The sequence below is a fragment of the Macrobrachium rosenbergii genome, chromosome 27, assembly GCF_040412425.1.
Source record: "Macrobrachium rosenbergii isolate ZJJX-2024 chromosome 27, ASM4041242v1, whole genome shotgun sequence".
Taxonomy (NCBI): Eukaryota; Metazoa; Arthropoda; class Malacostraca; order Decapoda; family Palaemonidae; genus Macrobrachium; species Macrobrachium rosenbergii.
The window spans coordinates 12,147,969-12,170,205 of record NC_089767.1 but is presented as its reverse complement, the minus strand read 5'-3'; the positions used below and the strand labels follow the sequence as shown (position 1 = coordinate 12,170,205).

The window sequence follows — 22,237 nt, the reverse complement described above, 5'->3', positions numbered from 1 at the left end:
TGAGTTAAAACTTTTTCGAGTAGTTTAGTATAAAAGTTATTTTAAGTTTTATACGAATTGCTGTTACTCACACACACACACACACACACACACACACACATAGATACAATAAACATGTGCTTATCTTACATTAGCTCCAGGGTAGTATTTTCTTATTGATGTATATATATATATATATATATATATATATATATATATATATATATATATATATATATATATATATATATATATATATATATATATATATATATATATATATAATATATGACTCACATAAATGTTTTTGTTAAAACAGAATTCCAGCAAATATAAGGGAGCCCATAGAAATGCCAAAATGTGGAAAATAAAGGCTATATTTCAGAAACCAAATTGTCTTGTCTCCTCGGGCAAATAGTGAGAAAAGTTACAGAAAAGCCATATTTATACCAGAAGATCCATAGGTCGGCCGTTAAGTCACTCCGGTTGACAATTTCTCTTTAATCTTCTTAATCAGTTGTTGGAGGAAGATTTTATCTATAATATTTGAATCCAAGGTGCCTCTTGAGAGATTCATTGCATTTCTTTGTTTAATCGAGGCTGATTCCACCACCTGGCTTTTGAACCGAAAATTACTGCTATAAATTATACAAGACATATTCCAGTTTATTCTGTGGTTATTGTTATTAATGTGGTTGAAAATAGCTGAGGTCTGTTGTCCATACCTAACTGAACGTTTATGCTGTATTAATATTTGGGGGAGTGATTTGCCTGTAAAGCAGATGTAAGTTTGGTCATAGCCGACGCAAGGGATTTCGTAAACTCCTGTGTCTTTGGGGAATGATTTTTGTTGGACGTTAATCAGGGAATTTGCTAAGGTATTTGGTTAGGTAAAAGTAAAAGGGTTAGAGTTTCTCAGTGTCTGTGTCAGTGTCTTAATCCTGTCGAGGTGTGGAATTTTTTTTTATTGTTTGGCGCGTCTTTGGTCCTGTTATGGGGGGAATGGTAGAAAATAGTAATATATGGAACCCAATCTAACATTCGTCTCATCACAACGAACCACATGTACAGGTATCTGGTTTCATTTTGTTCGAGGACGTTGTCCGGCAGGAGCTCGAGGACGGCGTCAGCTTTGTGTGATGACGCTGTGATCTTCTTCCATCTGAAGGTGTCCTCCACTCTGAAAAACTAGGCCTCTGGGATGTGTGTCGTGAATGGAGGCAGGCGGACAGATCTGCTGCGGCATTGTCGCTGGTTGGGCTGTTTGTTGGTGGTCATCTTGGTAAATGCATTTCCTTATAGATGATGTTAGAATGCTCTATATATATATATATATATATATATATATATATATATATATATATATATATATATATATATATATATAAAGGTATATATATATATATATATATATATATATATATTTATATATATATATGTATATAAATATATGTATGTATATATATATATAATGTAAATGCACTTCCTTATGGATGATGTTAGAATGAAGAAGAATCTTAGTGTCAATGAATTTCCATAAAATAGTGCTCATAAAATTTCCTTAGGGGTCCATCCCTAACTTTGGACAAAGATGTAATATAATGTATATGCTGGATTTTAAGTACTGCTTCTTCTTTGATAGTGAGTAGAGTAAGCAATATCCAGTGACAGAGAAGTTCTATACTATTGTCAGTGGTGTTTGCACTAGGACGATAGCCCCATGCCAATAACGTAGGTCCAATAACATTTTCTTTTTCTTCTTAAAGTATTTTTTCTTGTACTAAGGCGACCAATTCCAGGAGGTATGGAAGATTTTTCTTTTGGAATTTCTTTGGCAAAGGATTTGTTACTCCTATTCAGTGTTAATTTTCTTTTCGTTGATCTGCCGAAGATGGGAGTGAGACATCTGTGGACTGGGTGTCAGTTTTATAAATGTTTTCCCAGGGGCGCCGGGGATTGAACCAGGACCTCTCGATCTGCAGTCGAATGCTCTACCACTGAGCTACACCCCTTTATATAAGTAATATTTATCACAGGTGTTATTTTTACACCATTAAATTTCTCCATTTAGTTGGCTAGTATCATTTATGGCAGTATTTGTCGAAAAGGTTTATTTAGTTATCAAGACTAGTGACAAAACATTCATTTTAGATGAATATAAAATTATATGTTTAAGGTACCTTGAAATTTGAGTTAAACTTTTTTGTGAGTAGTTTAATATAAAAAGTAATTTTTTAAGTTTTATACCGATTGCACACTTGATTTTATGGGGATTATACACACACACACACACACACACACACACACACACATACATATATATACATATATCACACACACAGGTGAAAACACATGTATCACACACTTTAGTTACAAGTAAGGGTGTATTATCTTAATGATAGTTCCAGGGTAGTATATTTATATATATATATATATATATATATATATATATATATATATATATATATATATATATATATATATATATATATATATATATATATATATATAAAACTATGAAATATTTTCTGTTGAAACGGAATTCCATCAAATATAAGGGATCCCATAGACACACCAAAACGTGGAAAATAAAGGGCAGCTTTCAGAGACCAAACTGACTCTCTCATCAGGCAAATAGTAATTGAGAAAAAGTTACAGAAAAGCGGTATTTATACCAAAAGATCCATAGGTCAGCCGTTAATGCACCCCGGTTGACAATTTCTCTTTAATCTTCTTACTTGTCGGTTGGAGGAAGATTTTATCAATGATATCTGAATCCCAGGCGCCTTTTGAGAGATCCATTCCATATCTTTGTTAAATCAAGGCTGATCCCACCATCTGGCTTTTGAACCGACAATTAAACCGACTATGAATTATACGAAACATATTCCAGTTTATTCTGTGGTAACGGTTATTTATGTGGTTAAAAATAGCAGAGCTCTGTTGTCCGTAACTAACTGAACGTTTATGCTGTATTAATCTTTGGGGGAGTGATTTGCCTGTGAAGGCGATGTAAGATTGGTCACAGTCGAGGGAAGGGATTTCGTAAACTTCTGTCTTTGGGGACTGATTTTTGTAGGGCGTTAATGAGGGATTTGGCTAAGGTATTTGGCCCCCTCGAATTGGGACCACCTTGACGTGGTGAGGGGGCTCTTGAACCACAGGAATCTGTTCCCGGGTTTGAGTCCAAGAGTCTCATATATATAATTTTATATTTGTTTGGATTAATTTTTGTGGAATTTTCCCCTAATACTAAAATTTATTGGACCTGTTAAATAGGAAAAGATATCATAGCTGGGATTGGGTTTATATCCAAAGGTAAATAGTGAGAACTGTGGTAGGACCATGGCTGGAGTATGGATTCCAGGGGGTCTGGTTCTGGGGACAGAACTCTCTGGCATTCTAGCCGGTTTGCCCATAGTGTGATTAGGGTGAGGATGATAGTATTCTCGTAATACCTTCAGTCCTAGCAAGTGGGTGTGGCTTACACTTGGGCCACTCTAATCATGTTGTGCCATCCCCTGTGATGTCAGGTAGGGACGAGATCATTTGGGAGCCGGCTCTCCCTTGTGCCATTGGTGGAAGAATAAACTTCACGAAAGGCTGATGATGTCTTTTTGATTTTTCCTTTTTTTTTACCTTAAATATTTATGACAAGCAGAAATAAAGATTCAAGTACCCCTGGTCCCTTAGATGGTAGCGACTCGACACAGTTGACAATTGTCTGACTCAGATTGCAGGGTGATAATAACGGTCAGACGTGTTATGTGAGTGTCCAAAGTATGACCAACGGCGACTTTTAACTTTTGGGAATAAATCAATAAATGAAATTTTGTCATAATCTCTTACATTTTCAGTCGTTCCAATTTTGTTGTTCATGAGGAGCTGTGGTTTGATAGATGAGATATAAAAATAAATAAATAATAAAAGCACGAAAACATGGCATTTGTCGAATTTAATTTAAAATTTTTTTTTTTAAATATTACTTCTTATGAATTTAATATGCTTTTTTTAGTATGGAAGGATGAGTAAATGTATTTATTGTGTGTAGATGTTACAGTACAAGAACGTGAGCCTATGTGGTATTTTATCGTAATTTTTCGGGCTAGACTTATAAGAGCTGAAATTCAGCTCAGTGGTCTGGTTAAAACTTTTTAATACTTTACTTACTACTCTGTACACGACCAAATCTACAGGAAGTATGGAAGATTTTTCTTTTGGAATTTTCTTTGGTAAACGATTTCTCACACGCATTAAGTGTAAATTTTCTTTTCGATGATCTGCCCAAGATAGGAGTGAGACATCTGTGGACTGGGTGTCAATTATAGAATCTTTTTTCCTTAGGGGGCGGCCGGGATTGAACCAGGGACCTCTCGATCTGCAGTCGAATGCTCTTCCACTGAGCTACACCCCCTTAATACTGAGTGATATATATCACAGGTGTTATTTTTTACACCATTGCCTTCTTCATTTGGTGGACTTGTATCATTTTGAGCAGTATTTGTCGAAAGAATTTAATTAGTTATCAAGACTAATGACAAAATATTCATATTAGATGACTATAAGAATATATGTGTAAGGTACCTTGAAATTTGAGTTAAAACTTTTTTGAGTAGTTTAGTATAAAAGTTATATTAAGTTTTATACGAATTGCTGTTACCCACGCGCACACACATACACACACACACACACAGACACATAGATACAATAAACATGTGCTTATCTTACATTAGCTCCAGGGTAGTATTTTCATATTGATGTGCTTATCTTACATTATCCAGGGTAGTATTTTCTTATTGATGTGTTTATATATATATATATATATATATATATATATATATATATATATATATTATATATATATATATATATATATATATATATATATATATATATATATATATATATATATATATATGTGTGTGTGTGTGTGTGTGTGTATATATTTGAAATGTGTGTATGATTTCATGCAAATATAGGAGCCCATAGAAATGCCAAAATGTGGAAAATAAGGCTATATTTCAGAAACCAAATTGTCTTGTCTCCTCGGGCAAATAGCGAATGCGAAAAGTTACAGAAAAGCCGTATTTATACTAGAAGATTCATAGGTCAGCCGTTAAGTCACTCCGGTTGACAATATCTTTTTAATCTTCTTAATTATTTGTTGCAGGAAGATTTTATCTAAAATATCTGAACCCCAGGTGCCTCTTGAGAGATTCATTGCATTTCTTTGTTTAATCAAGGTTGATTCCACCAACTGGCTTTTGAAACGAAAATTACTGCTATAAATTATACAAGACATATTCTAATTTATGCTGTGGTTATGGTTATTTATGTGGTTGAAAATAGTTGAGCTCTGTTGTGTGTACCTAAATGAACGTTTATGCTGTATTAATCTTTGGGGGAGTGATTTGCTTGTGAAGCAGATGCAAGATTGGTCATAACCGAGGCAAGGGATTTCGTAAACTCCTGTGTCTTTGGGGAATGATTTTTGTTGGACGTTAATCAGGAATTTTGCTAAGATATTTGGGTAGGTAAACAAAAAGGTTAGAGTTTTTAAGTGTCTGTGTCAGCGTCTTAATCTTGTCCAGGTGTGGAATTTTTATTTTATTGTTGGTCGTGTCTCTGGTCGCGTTATTGGGGGGGATTGGTAGAAAATAGTAATACATGGAACCCAATCTAACATTCGTCTCCTTGCAACGAACCACATGTACAGGTATCTGGTTTCATTTTGTTCGAAGACGTTGTCCAGCAGGAGCTCGAGGACGGCGTCAGCTTTGTGTGATGACGCTGTGACCTTCTTCCATCTGAAGGTGTCCTCCACTCTGAAAAACCAGGCCTCTGGGATGTGCGTCGTGAGTGGAGGCAGGCGGACAGATCTGCTGCGGCATTGTCGCTGGTTGGGCTGTTTGTTGGTGGTCATCTTGGTAAATGCACTTCCTTATAGATGATGTTAGAATGCTCTATATGTATACTGTATATACACACACAAACACACACACACACATATATATATATATAAATAATGTAAATTGTATTCCTTATGGATGATGTTAGAATGTAGAAGAATCTTAGTCTTTCAATGAATTTCCATATAATAGTGCCGATAAAATTTCCTTAGGGATCCAACCCTAAGCTTGGACAAAGATGTAATATAATGTATCTGACAGATTTTAAGTACTGCTCTTTTTTGAAAGTGAGTAGAGTAAGCAATATCCAGTGACAGAGAAGTCGTATACTATTGTCAGTGGTGTTTGTACTAGGGGGGATAGCCCCCATGCAAGTGCACAAACGTAGGATACCAATACCATTGGTCCTCTTTTCTTCTTAAAGTATTTTTTCTTGTACTAAGGCGACCAATTTTTCAGGAAGTATGGAAGATTTTTTCTTTTGGAATTTCTTTAGCAAAGGATTTCTTACTCCTACTCAGTGTAAATTTTATTTTCGTTGATCTGCCGAAGATGGGAGTGAGACATCTGTGGACTGGATGTCTGTTTTATAAATGTTTTCCCAGGGGGCGCCAGGGATTGAACCAGGGACCTCTCGATCTGCAGTCGAATGCTCTACCACTGAGCTACACCCCCTTGATATTATGTGATATATATCACAGGTGTTATTTTTTACACCATTAACTTCTCCATTTAGTTGGCTAGTATCATTTATGAGCAGTATTTGTCGAAAAGGTTTATTTAGTTATCAAGACTAGTGACAAAACATTCATATTAGATGAATATAAAATTATATGTTTAAGGTACCTTGAAATTTGAGTTAAAGTTTTTGTGTAGTTCAGTATAAAAGTAATTTTAAGTTTTATACGAATTGCTGTTACTCACACACACACACACACAGATACAATAAACATGTGCTTATCTTACCTTAGTTCCAGGGTAGTATTTTCATAATGATGTATATATATATATATATATATATATATATATATATATATATATATATATATATATATATATATATATATATATATATATATATATATATATAAGCTGTGAAATATTTTCTGGTAAAACAGAATGCCATCAAATATAAGGGAGCCCTTAGACACACCAAAACGTGGAAAATAAAGAGCAGATTTCAGAGACCAAACTGACTCTCTCCTCAGGGAAATAGTGATTGAGAAAAAGGTACAGAAAAGCGGTATTTATACCAAAAATCTATAGGTCAGCCGTTAATGCACCCCGGTTGACAATTTCTCTTTAATCTTCTTAATTGTTGGTTGGAGGAAGATTTTATCTATAATATCTGAATCCCAGGCACCTTTTGAGAGATCCATTGCATATATTTGTTAAATCAAGGCTGATCCCACCATCTGGCTTTTGAACCGACAATTAAACCGACTATAAATTATACGAGACATATTCCAGTTTATTCTGTGGTTATGGTTATTTATGTGGTTAAAGGTAGCTGAGCTCTGTTGTCCGTAACTAAGTGAACATTTATGCTGTATTAATCTTTGGGGGAGTGATTTGTCTGTGAAGGCGATGTAAGATTGGTTACAGTCGAGGGAAGGGATTTTGTAAACCTTTGTCTTTGGTGACTGATTTTTGTAGGGCGTTAATGAGGGATTTGGCTAAGGTATTTGGCCCCGTCGATTTGGGACCACCTTGACATGGTGAGGGGGCTCTTGAACCACAGGAATCTGTTCCCGGGTTTGAGTCCAAGAGTCTCATATATATAATTTTATATATGTTTGGATGAATTTTTGTGGAATTTTCCACTTTTGCTAAAATTTATTGGACCTGTTAAATAGGAAAAGATATCATAGCTGGGATTGGGTTTTTATCCAAAGCTAAATAGTGAGAACTGTGGTAGGACCATGGCTGGACTATGGACTCCAGGGGGTCTGGTTCTGGGGATAGAACTCTCAGGCATTCTAGCCGGTTTGCCCATAATGTGAATAGGGTGAGGATGACAGTATTCTCGTAATACCTTCGGTCCTAGCAAGCAGGACTGGCTTACACTTGGGCCACTCTAATCATGTTGTGCCATCCCCTGTGATGTCAGGTAGGGACGAGATCATTTGGGAGTTTGCTCTCCCTTTTGGCATTGGCGGAAGAATAAACTTCATGAAAGGCTAATGATATCTTTTTAAAGTTTTCAGGTTTAACTTTTGGGAATAAATCAATAAATGAAATTTTGTCATAATCTTTTAAATTTTCAGTCGTTCCAATTTTGTTGTTCATGAGGAGATGTGGTTTGATAGATAAGATATAATAGAAAATAAATAATAAAAGCACGAAAACATAGTATTTGTCGAATTTAAATTTAAACTTTTTTTTTTTTTAGATATTACTTAAGTTCTTAAGAATTTTAATATGCCTTTTTAGTGTGGAAGCATGAGTAAATGTATTTATTGTGTGTATGTGTTATAGTACGAGGACGTGAGCCTATGTGGTATTTTATCGTAATTTTTCGGGCCAGCCTTATAAGAGCTGAAAGTCAGCTCAGTGGTCTGGTTAAACTACTTTTAATACTACTACTACTACTACTGTACTAAGACGACCAATTCTTCAGGAAGTGTGGAAGATTTTTTGGGGGAATTTTCTTTGGTAAAAGATTTTTTCCACCCATTCAGTGTAAATTTTCTTTTTGTTGATCTGCCCAAGATGGGAGTGAGACATCTGTGGACAGGGTGTCAAATATATAAATTTTTTCCGTAGGGGGCACCCGGGATTGAACCAGGGACCTCTCGATCTGCAGTCGAATGCTCTACCACTGACCTATACCCCCTTAATATTAAGTGATATATATCACAGGTGTTATTTTGTACACCATTACCTTCTCCATTTAGTGGACTTGTATCATTGTGAGCAGTATTTGTTGAAAGAATTTAATTAATTATCAAGACTAATGACAAAATATTGATATTAGATGACTATTAAAATATATGTTTAAGGTACTTTGAAATTTGAGTTAAAACTTTTTCGAGTAGTTTAGTATAAAAGTTATTTTAAGTTTTATACGAATTGCTGTTACTCACACACACACATAGACACAACACACACTTACACATAGATTACAATAAACATGTGCTTACCTTACATTATATATATATATATAGTATATATATATATATATATATATATATATATATATATATATATTTTATATATATATATATATATATATATATATATATATTATATACAGATATTCCAGAAGCAAATATAAGGAGCCCATAGAAATGCCAAAATGTGGAAAATAAAGGCTATATTTCAGAAACCAAATTGTCTTGTCTCCTCGGGCAAATAGCGAATGAGAAAAAGTTACAGAAAAGCCGTATTTATACCAGAAGATCCATAGGTCAGCCGTTAAGTCACTCCGGTTGACAATTTCTCTTTAATCTTCTTAATCAGTTGTTGGAGGAAGATTTTATCTATAATATTTGAATCCCAGGTGCCTCTTGAGAGATTCATTGCATTTCTTTGTTTAATCAAGGCTGATTCCACCACCTGGCTTTTGAACCGAAAATTACTGCTATAAATTATACAAGACATATTCCAGTTTATTCTGTGGTTATTGTTATTTATGTGGTTGAAAATAGCTGAGGTCTGTTGTCCATACCTAACTGAACGTTTATGCTGTATTAATATTTGGGGGAGTGATTTGCCTGTGAAGCAGATGTAAGTTTGGTCATAGTCGAGGCAAGGGATTTCGTAAACTCCTGTGTCTTTGGGGAATGATTTTTGTTGGACGTTAATCAGGGAATTTTGCTAAGGTATTTGGGTAGGTAAAAGTAAAAGGGTTAGAGTTTCTCAGTGTCTGTGTCAGTGTCTTAATCCTGTCGAGGTGTGGAATTTTTATTTTATTGTTTGGCGCGTCTTTGGTCATGTTATGGGGGGAATGGTAGAAAATAGTAATATATGGAACCCAATCTAACATTCGTCTCATCACAACGAACCACATTGTACAGGTATCTGGTTTCATTTTGTTCGAGGACGTTGTCCGGCAGGAGCTCGAGGACGGCGTCAGCTTTGTGTGATGACGCTGTGATCTTCTTCCATCTGGTGTCCTCCACTCTGAAAAACCAGGCCTCTGGGATGTGTGTCTTGAATGGAGGCAGGCGGACAGATCTGCTGCGGCATTGTCGCTGGTTGGGCTGTTTGTTGGTGGTCATCTTGGTAAATGCATTTCCTTATAGATGATGTTAGAATGCTATATATATATATATATATATATATATATATATATATATATATATATATATATATATATATATATATATATATATATATATTTATATATATTTATATATATATACATATATATATTATATATATATATATATATATATATATATATATAATATATATAATGTAAATGCACTTCCTTATGGATGATGTTAGAATGAAGAAGTATCTTATAGTCTGTCAATGAATTTCCATAAAATAGTGCCCATAAAATTTCCTTAGGGGTCCATCCCTAAGCTTGGACAAAAATGTAACATAATGTATCTGACAGATTTTAAGTACTGCGCTTCTTTGATAGTGAGTAGAGTAAGCAATATCCAGTGACAGAGAAGTTCTATACTATTGTCAGTGGTGTTAGCACTAGGGACGATAGCCCCCATGCCAATAACGTAGGTCCTCTTTTCTTCTTAAAGTGCAAGTATTTTTTCTTGTACTAAGGCGACCAATTCCAGGAGGTATGGAAGATTTTTCTTTTGGAATTTCTTTGGCAAAGGATTTGTTACTCCTATTCAGTGTAAATTTTCTTTTCGTTGATCTGCCGAAGATGGGAGTGAGACATCTGTGGACTGGGTGTCAGTTTTATAAATGTTTTCCCAGGGGGCGCCCGGGATTGAACCAGGGACCTCTCGATCTGCAGTCGAATGCTCTACCACTGAGCTACACCCCCTTTATATAAGTAATATTTATCACAGGTGTTATATTTTACACCATTAATGTCTCCATTCGTCGGCTAGTATCATTTATGAGCAGTATTTGTCGAAAAGGTTTATTTAGTTATCAAGACTAGTGACAAAACATTCATTTTAGATGAATATAAAATTATATGTTTAAGGTACCATGAAATTTGAGTTAAACTTTTTCGAGTAGTTTAATATAAAAGGCATTTTAAGTTTTATACCGATTGCTGTTACTCACACACACACACACACACACAGTGGACAATGAACTCACAGATACAATAAACATGTGCTTATCTTTTAAGGTTCCAGGGTTTTTTTATTAGTTCCAGGGTAGTATTTTATATATATATATTATAGTATATATATATATATATATATATATATATATATATATATATATATATATATATATATATATATATATATATATATATATATATATATATATATATATATATATATATATATATATATATATAAAACTATGAAATATTTGATATATTCTGTTAAAATGAATTCCATCAAATATAAGGGATCCCATAGACACACCAAAACGTGGAAAATAAAGGGCAGATTTCAGAGACCAAACTGACTCTCTCATCAGGCAAATAGTGATTGAGAAAAAGTTACAGAAAAGTGGTATTTATACCAAAAATCCATAGGTCAGCCGTTAATGCACCCTGTTGACAATTTCTCTTTAATCTTCTTAATTGTTGGTTGGAGGAAGATTTTATCTATAATATCTGAATCCCAGGCGCCTTCTTTTGAGAGATCCATTGCATATATTTGTTAAATCAAGGCTGATCCCACCATCTGGCTTTTGAACCGACAATTAAACCGACTATAAATTATACGAGACATATTCCAGTTTATTCTGTGGTTATGGTTATTTATGTGGTTAAAGATAGCTGAGCTCTGTTGTCCGTAACTAAGTGAACATTTATGCTGTATTAATCTTTGGGGGAGTGATTTGTCTGTGAAGGCAATGTAAGATTGGTCACAGTCGAGGGAAGGGATTTCGTAAACCTTTGTCTTTGGTGACTGATTTTTGTAGGGCGTTAATGAGGGATTTGGCTAAGGTATTTGGCCCCCTCGATTTGGGACCACCTTGACATGGTGAGGGGGCTCTTGAACCACAGGAATCTGTTCCCGGGTTTGAGTCCAAGAGTCTCATATATATAATTTTATATTTGTTTGGATTAATTTTTGTGGAATTTTCCCAATTGATAAAATTTATTGGACCTGTTAAATAGGAAAAGATATCATAGCTGGGATTGGGTTTATATCCAAAGCTAAATAGTGAGAACTGTGGTAGGACCATGGCTGGACTATGGATTCCAGGGGTCTGGTTCTGGGGACAGAACTCTCAGGCATTCTAGCCGGTTTGCCCATAAGTGTGATTAGGGTGAGGATGATAGTATTCTCGTAATACCTTCAGTCCTAGCAAGTGGGTGTGGCTTACACTTGGGCCACTCTAATCATGTTGTGCCATCCCCTGTGATGTCAGGTAGGGACGAGATCATTTGGGAGTCGGCTCTCCTTGTGCCATTGGTGGAAGAATAAACTTGAAACGAAAGGCTGATGATGTCTTTTTGATTTTAATGATTTTTTACCTTAAATATTTATGACAAGCAAAATAAAGATTCAAACCCTGGAAACTCGAAACACAGTTGACAATTGATACTCAGATTTTTAAAACGTGTTTCAGTGTTTAACTTTTTTGGGAATAAATCAATAAATGAAATTTTGTCATAATCTTTTAAATTTTCAGTCGTTCCAATTTTTGTTGTTCATGAGGAGCTGTGGTTTGATAGATGAGATATAAAATAAATAAATAATAAAAGCATGAAAACATATTATTTGTCAAATTTAATTTAAACTTTTTTTTTTTTTTTTTTTTATTACTTATTACTTCTTATGAATTTTAATATGCTTTTTTAGTATGGAAGGATGAGTAAATGTATTTATTGTGTGTAGATGTTACAGTACAAGAACGTGAGCCTATGTGGTATTTTATCGTAATTTTAAAAATTAGCCTTATAAGAGCTGAAATTCAGCTCAGTGGTCTGGTTAAACTACTTTAATTACTACTACTACTACTGTACTAAGACGACCAATTCTTCAGGAAGTATGGAAGATTTTTTTTTTGGAATTTTCTTTGGTAAAAGATTTTTTCCACCCATTCAGTGTAAATTTTCTTTTTGTTGATCTGCCCAAGATGGGAGTGAGACATCTGTGGACTGGGTGTCAATTATATAAATTTTTTCCTTAGGGGCTTTACCGGGATTGAACCAGGGACCTCTCGATCTGCAGTCGAATGCTCTTCCACTGAGCTACACCCCCTTAATATTTGAAAGTGATATATATCACAGGTGTTATTTTTTACACCATTACCTTCTTCATTTGGTGGACTTGTATCATTTTGAGCAGTATTTGTTGAAAGAATTTAATTAATTATCAAGACTAATGACAAAATATTCATATTAGATGACTATTAAAATATATGTTTAAGGTACCTTTGAAATTTGAGTTAAAACTTTTTTGAGTAGTTTAGTATAAAAGTTATTTTAAGTTTTATACGAATTGCTGTTACAGGAAGACACACATGGAAAACATATGTACAGACACACACACACACACACACATAGATACAATAAACATGTGCTTATCTTACATTAGCTCCAGGGAAAAAAGTATTTTCTTATTGATGTATGTAGCAACAAAAATTTATATATATATATATATATATATAATACAATAAATATTTGAAACAGTAGAAGATATATATATATATATATATATATATATATATATATATGTTGATATACAATAAATGTGTGTGTGTATTTGTTTTGAATGCCATTTAGCAAATATAAAGCCCATAGAAATGCCAAAATGTGGAAAAAAAGGCTATATTTCTGAGAAACCAAATTGTCTTGTCTCCTCGGGCAAATAGTGAATGAGAAAAGTTACAGAAAAGCCGTATTTATACCAGAAGATCCATAGGTCAGCCGTTAAGTCACTCTGGTTGACAATTTCTTTTAATCTTCTTAATCATTTGTTGCAGGAAGATTTTATCTAAAATATCTGAACCCCAGGTGCCTCTTGAGAGATTCATTGCATTTCTTTGTTTAATCAAGGTTGATTCCACCAACTGGCTTTTGAACCAAAAAAATTACTGCTATAAATTATACAAGACATATTCCAGTTTATTCTGTGGTTATGGTTATTTATGTGGTTGAAAATAGTTGAGCTCTGTTGTCCATACCTAAATGAACGTTTATGCTGTATTAATATTTTGGGAGTGATTTGCTTGTGAAGCAGATGCAAGATTGGTCATAACCGAGGCAAGGGATTTCGTAAACTCCTGTGTCTTTTCTGGGGAATGATTTTTGTTGGACGTTAATCAGCAATCATTTTGCTAAGATATTTGGGTAGGTAAAAACAAAAGGGTTAGAGTTTTTAAGTGTCTGTGTCAGTGTCTTAATCTTGTCCAGGTGTGGAATTTTTATTTTATTGTTTGGTCGTGTCTCTGGTCGCGTTATTGGGGGATTGGTAGAAAATAGTAATACATGGAACCCAATCTAACATTCGTCTCCATTGCAACGAACCACATGTACAGGTATCTGGTTTCATTTTGTTCGAAGACGTTGTCCAGCAGGAGCTCGAGGACGGCGTCAGCTTTGTGTGATGACACTGTGATCTTCTTCCATCTGAAGGTGTCCTCCACTCTGAAAAACCAGGCCTCTGGGATGTGTGTCGTGAGTGGAGGCAGGCGGACAGATCTGCTGCGGCATTGTCGCTGGTTGGGCTGTTTGTTGGTGGTCATCTTGGTAAATGCACTTCCTTATAGATGATGTTAGAATGCTCTATATGTATACTGTATATACACACACAAAATAAACACACATATATATATATATATATAAATAATATATATTGTATTATATGGATGATGTTAGAATGTAGAAGAATCTTAGTCTTTCAATGAATTTCCAATATATATATAGTATAAAATTTCCTTAGGGATCCTCCCTAAGCTTGGACAAAGATGTAATATAATGTATCTACAGATTTTAATAGTACTGCTCTCATATAAATTTTTGTAATTTATGGCGACTCAGAAGTGCTAAGAAGTGACAGAAAGCTATAATCGTAGTATTGTCAATGAATTTGTACATAAATTGATAATGCCCATAAAATTGCAAAAATGTAGGATCCATCCCTCTTTTGGATAAAGTATTTTTAGAATGTAGTGACAAGAACAATTTTTGTTTAGTATGGAAGATTTTTCAGTCATTTTTGATAGCAAAATTTATGGCAGAACCTGAAAATAAGCCCCTACCAGATAAAATTTTGGAAATTTTCGTTATCAAAGAGAAGTGGCACAAGTGAGACATCTGGGACTGGAGCCATCTGTTTTATAAATGGTTTTCCCAGGGCAGTCCATGTGGCCAACAAATGCCCAGATTGTAACTGATAACAAGAACCTCTGTGAATTTCAAAATATAACCTTTCTTATAGAAGAAATTTTGTTAGAATCTTCAATCAAGTTTTATTTTACACCATTAAGAAAAAATATAAGAAAAACAACCATTTAAGTTTTAAAACAATTTATGAGTGTATTTGGAAGATTTTTTAAATATTTTGGTTCCAGTATGAAATTTCTTACAGCAAATTTTTTTTATCATTTGTTACCTCCTAGGTTCAGTATAAACACTTGTCATTTTAAGTAAATTTCTTTTTCGTTGATGTGCCCAAGATGGGAGTGAGACATCTGTGGACTGGATGTCAGTTTTATAAATGTTTTCTCAGGGTGCGCCCGGGATTGAACCAGGGACCTCTCTAGTCTGCAGTGAAATCCTCTACCGCTGAGCTACACCCCCTTGATTTTGAGTGATATATATCACAGGTGTTATTTTTTACACCAGTAAGTTCTCCATTTAGTTGGCTAGTATAATTTATGAGCAGTATTTGTCGAAAAGGTTTATTTAGTTATGAAGACTAGAGACAAAATATTCATATTAGATGAATATAAAATTATATGTTTAAGGTACTTTGAAATTTAAGTTAAACTTTTTGTGTAGTTTAGTATAAAAAGTTATTTTAAGTTTTATACAAAATTCTGGGTCACCGTTACACACACACACAGATACAATAAACATCTTTAATCTTATCTTAATTGTTAGTTCCAAGGAAGTATTTTATCTATAATATTTATATATATATATATTATGTATATATTATATATATCATATATATATATATCTATATATTAATATATATATATAAACATACATATACATATACACAGTTTACTGTGGTTACACACATATATATATATATATATATGTTGTATGTTACTAAAAGGAACATTCAAACTGGATGGTATCTAATGGAGTATTTATTCAGAAAAAGTCACAAGATTTCTTGGACAAAACAGTCCACAGTATCAAGTATTTGCAGTGAAGACCTTTGTCTTTGGTGATTTATATTTTGCTAGGGCTTTTAAATTTGGCTAAGCTCCTTTGGACCCCCCCCCTTGTGATCTTATGTTTATCTGTTTTCCTTCGTTTTAGCTACTGTGGAGTCATATGATATAATTTTATATATGTTTGGATGCCGTTTTTGTGTTTTCCATTTGGTGTTGGCGCATGTTATGAAGGCATTAAATACAACCAGTCTGGCCGTTTTGTTTTTCCTGTACAGAAAACTCATGTAAAGAGCGAAGCAAACAATACCTGCAGAACATAGGCATTATAATCAGACGTCGGCAGTTGCCAAACACTGTTGGGAAAATGATCCTAAAATAGACTGGGAAAATATGAGTTTTTTGTACAGGAACACCAACAAAACGGCCAGACTTGGTGTAGAGAATGCCTTCATAACATGCGCCAACAACAGAATGGCAGGGAACACTGGAAACGGCTTTGAAGACAGTATATCTAGAAAAAATCGTATACTTTTCCACAGTAGCAAGGAAACGAAGGAAAAACACAAGAGAACGCACGGAAAACGTACACCTAAGGGGCAGAGAAAGACCAAGATCACGAGGGTTTGGGGTCACACAGGAGAAGCTAAGTTTGATTATAGGATTAAAATACCCAGCACACAGATATAAAACATATATATATATATATATATATATATATATATATATATATATATATATATATATATTATGTATATATATATATATATATATATATATATATATATATATATATATATATATATATATATATATATAATTGTAAAATATTTTCTGTTAAAGCAGAATTCCATCAAATATAAGGGAGCACATAGACTCACCAAAACGTGGAAAATGAAGGGCATATTTCAGAGACCAAACTTACTCTCTCCTCAGGCAAATAGTTATTGAGAAAAAGTTACAGAAAAGCGGTATTTATACCAAAAGATCCATATGTCAGCCGATATTGCATCCTGGTTGACATTTCCTCTTTAATCTTCTTAATAATTGGTTGGATGAAGATTTTATCTATAATATCTGAATCCCAGGTGCCTCTTCAGAGATCCATTTCATATCTTTGTTAAATCAAGGCTGATCCCACCATCTGGCTTTTGAACCGACAATTAAACCGACTATAAATTATACGAGACATATTCCAGTTTATTCTGTGGTTATGGTTATTTATGTGGTTAAAAATAGCAGAGCTCTGTTGTCCGTAACTAACTGAACATTTATGCTGTATCAATCTTTGGGGGAGTGATATGCCTGTGAAGGCAATGTAATATTGGTCACAGTCGAGGGAAGGGATTTCGTAAACTTCTGTCTTTGGGGACTGATTTTTGTAGGGCATTAATGAGGGATTTGGCTAAGGTATTTGGCCCCCTCGATTTGGGACCACCTTGACGTGGTGAGGGGGCTCTTGAACCCCAGGAATCTGTTCCCGGGTTTGAGTCCAAGAGTTACATATATATAATTATATATTTGTTTGGATTAATTTTTGTGGAATGTTCTACTTTTGCTAAAATTTATTGGACCTGTTAAATAGGAAAAGATATCATAGCTGGGATTGGGTTTATATCGAAATCTAAATAGTGAGAACTGTGGTAGGACCATGGCTGGACTATGGATTCCAGGGGGTCTGGTTCTGGGGATAGAACTCTCAGGCATTTTAGTCGGTGTGCCCATAGTGTGATTAGGGCGAGGACGATAGTATTCTCGTAATACCTTTGGTCCTAGCAAGCAGGTCAGGCTTACACTTGGGCCACTCTAATCATGTTGTTCCATCCCCTGTGTGGTCGGGTAGGGACGTGGACATTTGGGAGTCGGCTCTCCCTTGTGCCCTTGGTGGAAGAATAAACTTCACGAAAGGCTGATGATGTCTTTTTAAAGTTTTCAGGTTTGATTTTTCCTTTTTTTTAACTTTTAATATTTATGACAAGTAGAAATAAAGATTCAAGTACCCCTGGGCCCTTAGATGGTAGCGACTCGACACATTTGACAATTGTCTGACACATGGGCACTTAGTGGGCAGCCCATGTGCCCCGTCTCCCGAGTGCTCAGATTGCAGGGTGATAATAACGGTCAGACGTATTATGTGAGTGTCCAAAGTATGACCAACAGCGACTGTTAACTTTTGGGAATAAATCAATAAATGAAATTTTGTCATAATCTTTTACATTTTCAGTCGTTCCAGTTTTGTTGTTCATGAGGAGCTGTGGTTTGATAGATAAGATATAAAAATAAATAAATAATAAAAGCACGAAAACATAGCATTTGTCGAATTTAAATTTTTTTTTTTAATTATTACTTACTTCTTATGAATTTTAGTATGCCTTTTTAGTGTGGAAGTATAGGTAAATGTATTTATTGTGTGTATGTGTTCAGTACGAGAACGTGAGCCTGTGTGGTATTTTATCGTAATTTTTCTGGCCAGCCTTATAAGAGCTTAAAGTCGGCTCAGTGGTCTGGTTAAACTACTTTAATACTACTACTACTACTACTACTGTACTAAGGCAACCAATTCTTCAGGAAGTATGGAAGAGATATTCTTTTGGAATTTTCTTTGGCAAATGATTTCTTACACCCATTCAGTGTAAATTTTCTTTTTATTGATTGATCTGACCAAGATGGGAGTGAGACATCTGTGGACAGGGTGTCAGTTATATAAATTTTTTTTCCGTAGGGGGCGCCCGGGATTGAACCAGGAACCTCTCGATCTGCAGTCGAATGCTGTACCACTGAGCTACACCTCCTTGATTTTAAGTGATGTATATCACAGGTGTTATTTTGACACCATTACCTTCTCCATTTAGTGGACTTGTATCATTGTGAGCAGTATTTGTCGAAAGAATTTAATTAGTTATCAAGGCTAATGACAAAATATTCATATTAGATGACTATAAAAATATATGGTTAAGGTACCTTGAAATTTGAGTTAAAACTTTTTTGAGTAGTTTAGTATAAAAGTTATTTTAAGTTTTATACGAATTGCTGTTACCCACACACTTGCACACACACGCACACAGTGTACATTAGCTCCAGGGTAGTATTTTCTTATTGATGTGTGTGATGTGTGATATATATATATATATATATGGACTATATATAGTTTTATAAATATATGAAAATAAGAATTTTTAAAACACTATTTAAACGTTGAAACCATATTAACCAGGAGCACTGATTACAGTTGGTTTTCAAGAGTAGCTGTCCGTATAAAAGAAAGATGCAATCTGCTATCATCAATCAAAATTGAACCTGTCAGGAGGACATTGAGAAATCGGACGCCATTGACACAATTGTCGCACCCTTTTTGAAGAAGATGACCCAAGAACATGTCGACTGCCAGATCCATCGCCAAACGGAGAGCTAATGAAAAAACCATAGGGAATTTGGTCAATCTCCTCCTTCTTAAGAAACGTTTAACATCGGAGGCCTAAGGCCACACCTTCATGTTTTTGTTATATACCATTGCTGTAACTTTCCAGTCCATATTCTACCAGTATTGAAAACAAAGTTGACTGAAATATATGGTTTGTTTAAATAGTGTTTATATCTTATTTTCTATTTACATATAGTATTATTTTATATTCATATATATATATATATATATATATATATATATATATATATATATATGTGTGTGTGTGTGTGTGTGTATATATATATGTATATATATATATATATATATATATATATATATATATATATATATATATATATATATATATATATATATATATATATATATATATATATATATATATATATATATATATATATATATATATATATTATATATATATATATATATATATATATATATATATATATATATATATATATATATATGACTGCAAAAAGTTTTGTTAAAACAGAATTCCATCAAATATAAGGGAAGCCCATAGAAATGCCAAAATGTGGAAAATAAAGGCTATATTTCAGAGACCAAACTGTCTTGTCTCTTTGGGCAAATAGTGAATGAGGAAAGTTGCAGAAAAGTGGTAATTATACCAGAAGATCCATAGGTCAGCCGTGAAGTCACTCCGGTTGACAATTTCTCTTTAATCTTCTTAATCAATTGTTGGAGGAAGATTTTATTTATAGTATCTGAATCCCAGGTGCCTCTTGAGAGATTCATTGCATTTATTTGTTTAATCAAGGCTGATTCCACCACCTGGCTTTTGAACCGAAAATCACTGCTATAGATTATACGAGACGTATTCCAGTTTATTCTGTGGTTATGGTTATTTATGTGGTTAAAAATAGTTGAGCTCTGTTGTTTGTACCTAACTGAACGTTTATGCTGTATTAATCTTTGGAGGAGTGATTTGCCTGTGAAGGCGATGTAAGATTGATCATAGTCGAGGCAAAGGATTTCGTAAACTCCTGTGTCTTTGGGAACTGGTTTTTGTTGGACGTTAATCAGGATTTTGCTAAGGTATTTGGTAAACAGGTAAAGTTTAAAGGGTTAGAATTTCCAGGTCTGTTGAACGTCTTAATCTTGTCGAGGGGGAACGGTAGAAAATAGTGATACATTGAACCCTGTCTAATATTCTTCTCATCGCAACGAACCACATGTATAGGTATCTGATTTCATATTGTTCAAAGACGCTGTCCGGCAGGAGCGTGAGGACGGCGTCAGCTTCGTGTGATGGCGCTGTGATCTTCCATCTGAAGATGGCCTCCTCTCTGGAAAACCAGGCCTCTGGGATGTGAATCGTGAATGGAGGCAAGCAGACAGATGCTGCTGTGCGGCATTGTCGCTGGTTGGGCTGGCTGTGTCGGTCATCTTGGTAAATGTACTTCCTTATAGATGTTGTTAGAATGCTCTGTTTATATACATTATATATATATATATATATATATATATATATATATATATATATATATATATATATATATATATATATATATATATATATACTGTTATGTGTGGGGCTTGGCTGGTAAGTTTATTAATTAATTAATGTAATTTATGGGGCCCTGCTTCACCAATGACACACGTAACCTGTCAATCGAAGCTAAAATTAACCTCAAAGACAGACAATTACTTGATTGAATTAGGTCGCTGGCCGGAAAGACGTACAGGATAATGGATTACAGCAAACCCTTTTATTTCCCGTTTGGCCCCGACAAAGAAAGATTGTGCTGTAGGCGAAGGAAATAACTTGAACAATTAGTCAGCGTCTGACACAGTCAATTCCCCCATTTCTTCAGGTAAAAAAAAATATAACCCAACTAGTGTCTATACTGATAGATATCATACACAGTTTCGTACTGGTAAAGGCTATTTCTCTTCCAAACAATGGGATTGAGACACAAGGCTGCCTGAAATTTACTTGCTTAACTTTCCCTAATTCGTACTTACTGCACCGATATAGCGTATGCGATGTCACAAGGCAATGTTAATTATTCATACACTATACTTCATAGAAGAAATATGGTCATACCAAGTTCTCGTAGATAGTGGAGAAGTGGTGAAAACAAAGGGAATGGATGAAATACAGCAGAAGAATACTAGCAGACAGCAGATACTCGTCAATCTTCAGACCTACCGTTATGCGGTTTGCTTGCGCACTGGAACTGTCAATACGGCTTCTTGAAATAAACGGGTATTTCGGTTCACTAGTAAATAAGACAGGAGAGGACAAAGGATAAAGTTTGTCTGAGCACGACGCGTGCTCTTGGTCTCAAAGCTGAGCTCTCTCTCTCTGGCGTCGGGTTAGGTCAGGTTAAAGCTGTAGCGTTGGGCTGTTTTTCCGACGTTTGTAGGTAGCCCCGGGCATTCTGAAAAATTGACAGAGACTTCGCCGAATACATAGGACAGAGCAAAAGGAAGCTTAAGACCACCTTCAATAGAGGCGATGTGGTAAAACCCTCCCTATGGGTTAGGCCCCTAA

General features: G+C 34.5%; 6 non-coding genes across 6 annotated transcripts; all 6 read right to left on the bottom strand.

Annotated features, from left to right (window-relative positions):
* Positions 1–1,920: 1,920 nt before the first annotated feature.
* Positions 1,921–1,991, bottom strand: TRNAC-GCA (transfer RNA cysteine (anticodon GCA)). Its single transcript has one exon. It is a non-coding gene; the product is annotated as a tRNA-Cys (tRNA).
* A 2,330-nt stretch (positions 1,992–4,321) lies between these two features.
* On the bottom strand, positions 4,322–4,393 carry TRNAC-GCA (transfer RNA cysteine (anticodon GCA)). The gene has a single exon. It is a non-coding gene; the product is annotated as a tRNA-Cys (tRNA).
* A 2,098-nt stretch (positions 4,394–6,491) lies between these two features.
* Positions 6,492–6,563, bottom strand: TRNAC-GCA (transfer RNA cysteine (anticodon GCA)). The gene has a single exon. It is a non-coding gene; the product is annotated as a tRNA-Cys (tRNA).
* A 2,089-nt stretch (positions 6,564–8,652) lies between these two features.
* TRNAC-GCA (transfer RNA cysteine (anticodon GCA)) lies at positions 8,653–8,724 on the bottom strand. The gene has a single exon. It is a non-coding gene; the product is annotated as a tRNA-Cys (tRNA).
* Positions 8,725–10,779: 2,055 nt separating this feature from the next.
* TRNAC-GCA (transfer RNA cysteine (anticodon GCA)) lies at positions 10,780–10,851 on the bottom strand. Its single transcript has one exon. It is a non-coding gene; the product is annotated as a tRNA-Cys (tRNA).
* Positions 10,852–19,015: 8,164 nt separating this feature from the next.
* Positions 19,016–19,087, bottom strand: TRNAC-GCA (transfer RNA cysteine (anticodon GCA)). The gene has a single exon. It is a non-coding gene; the product is annotated as a tRNA-Cys (tRNA).
* Positions 19,088–22,237: the final 3,150 nt, after the last annotated feature.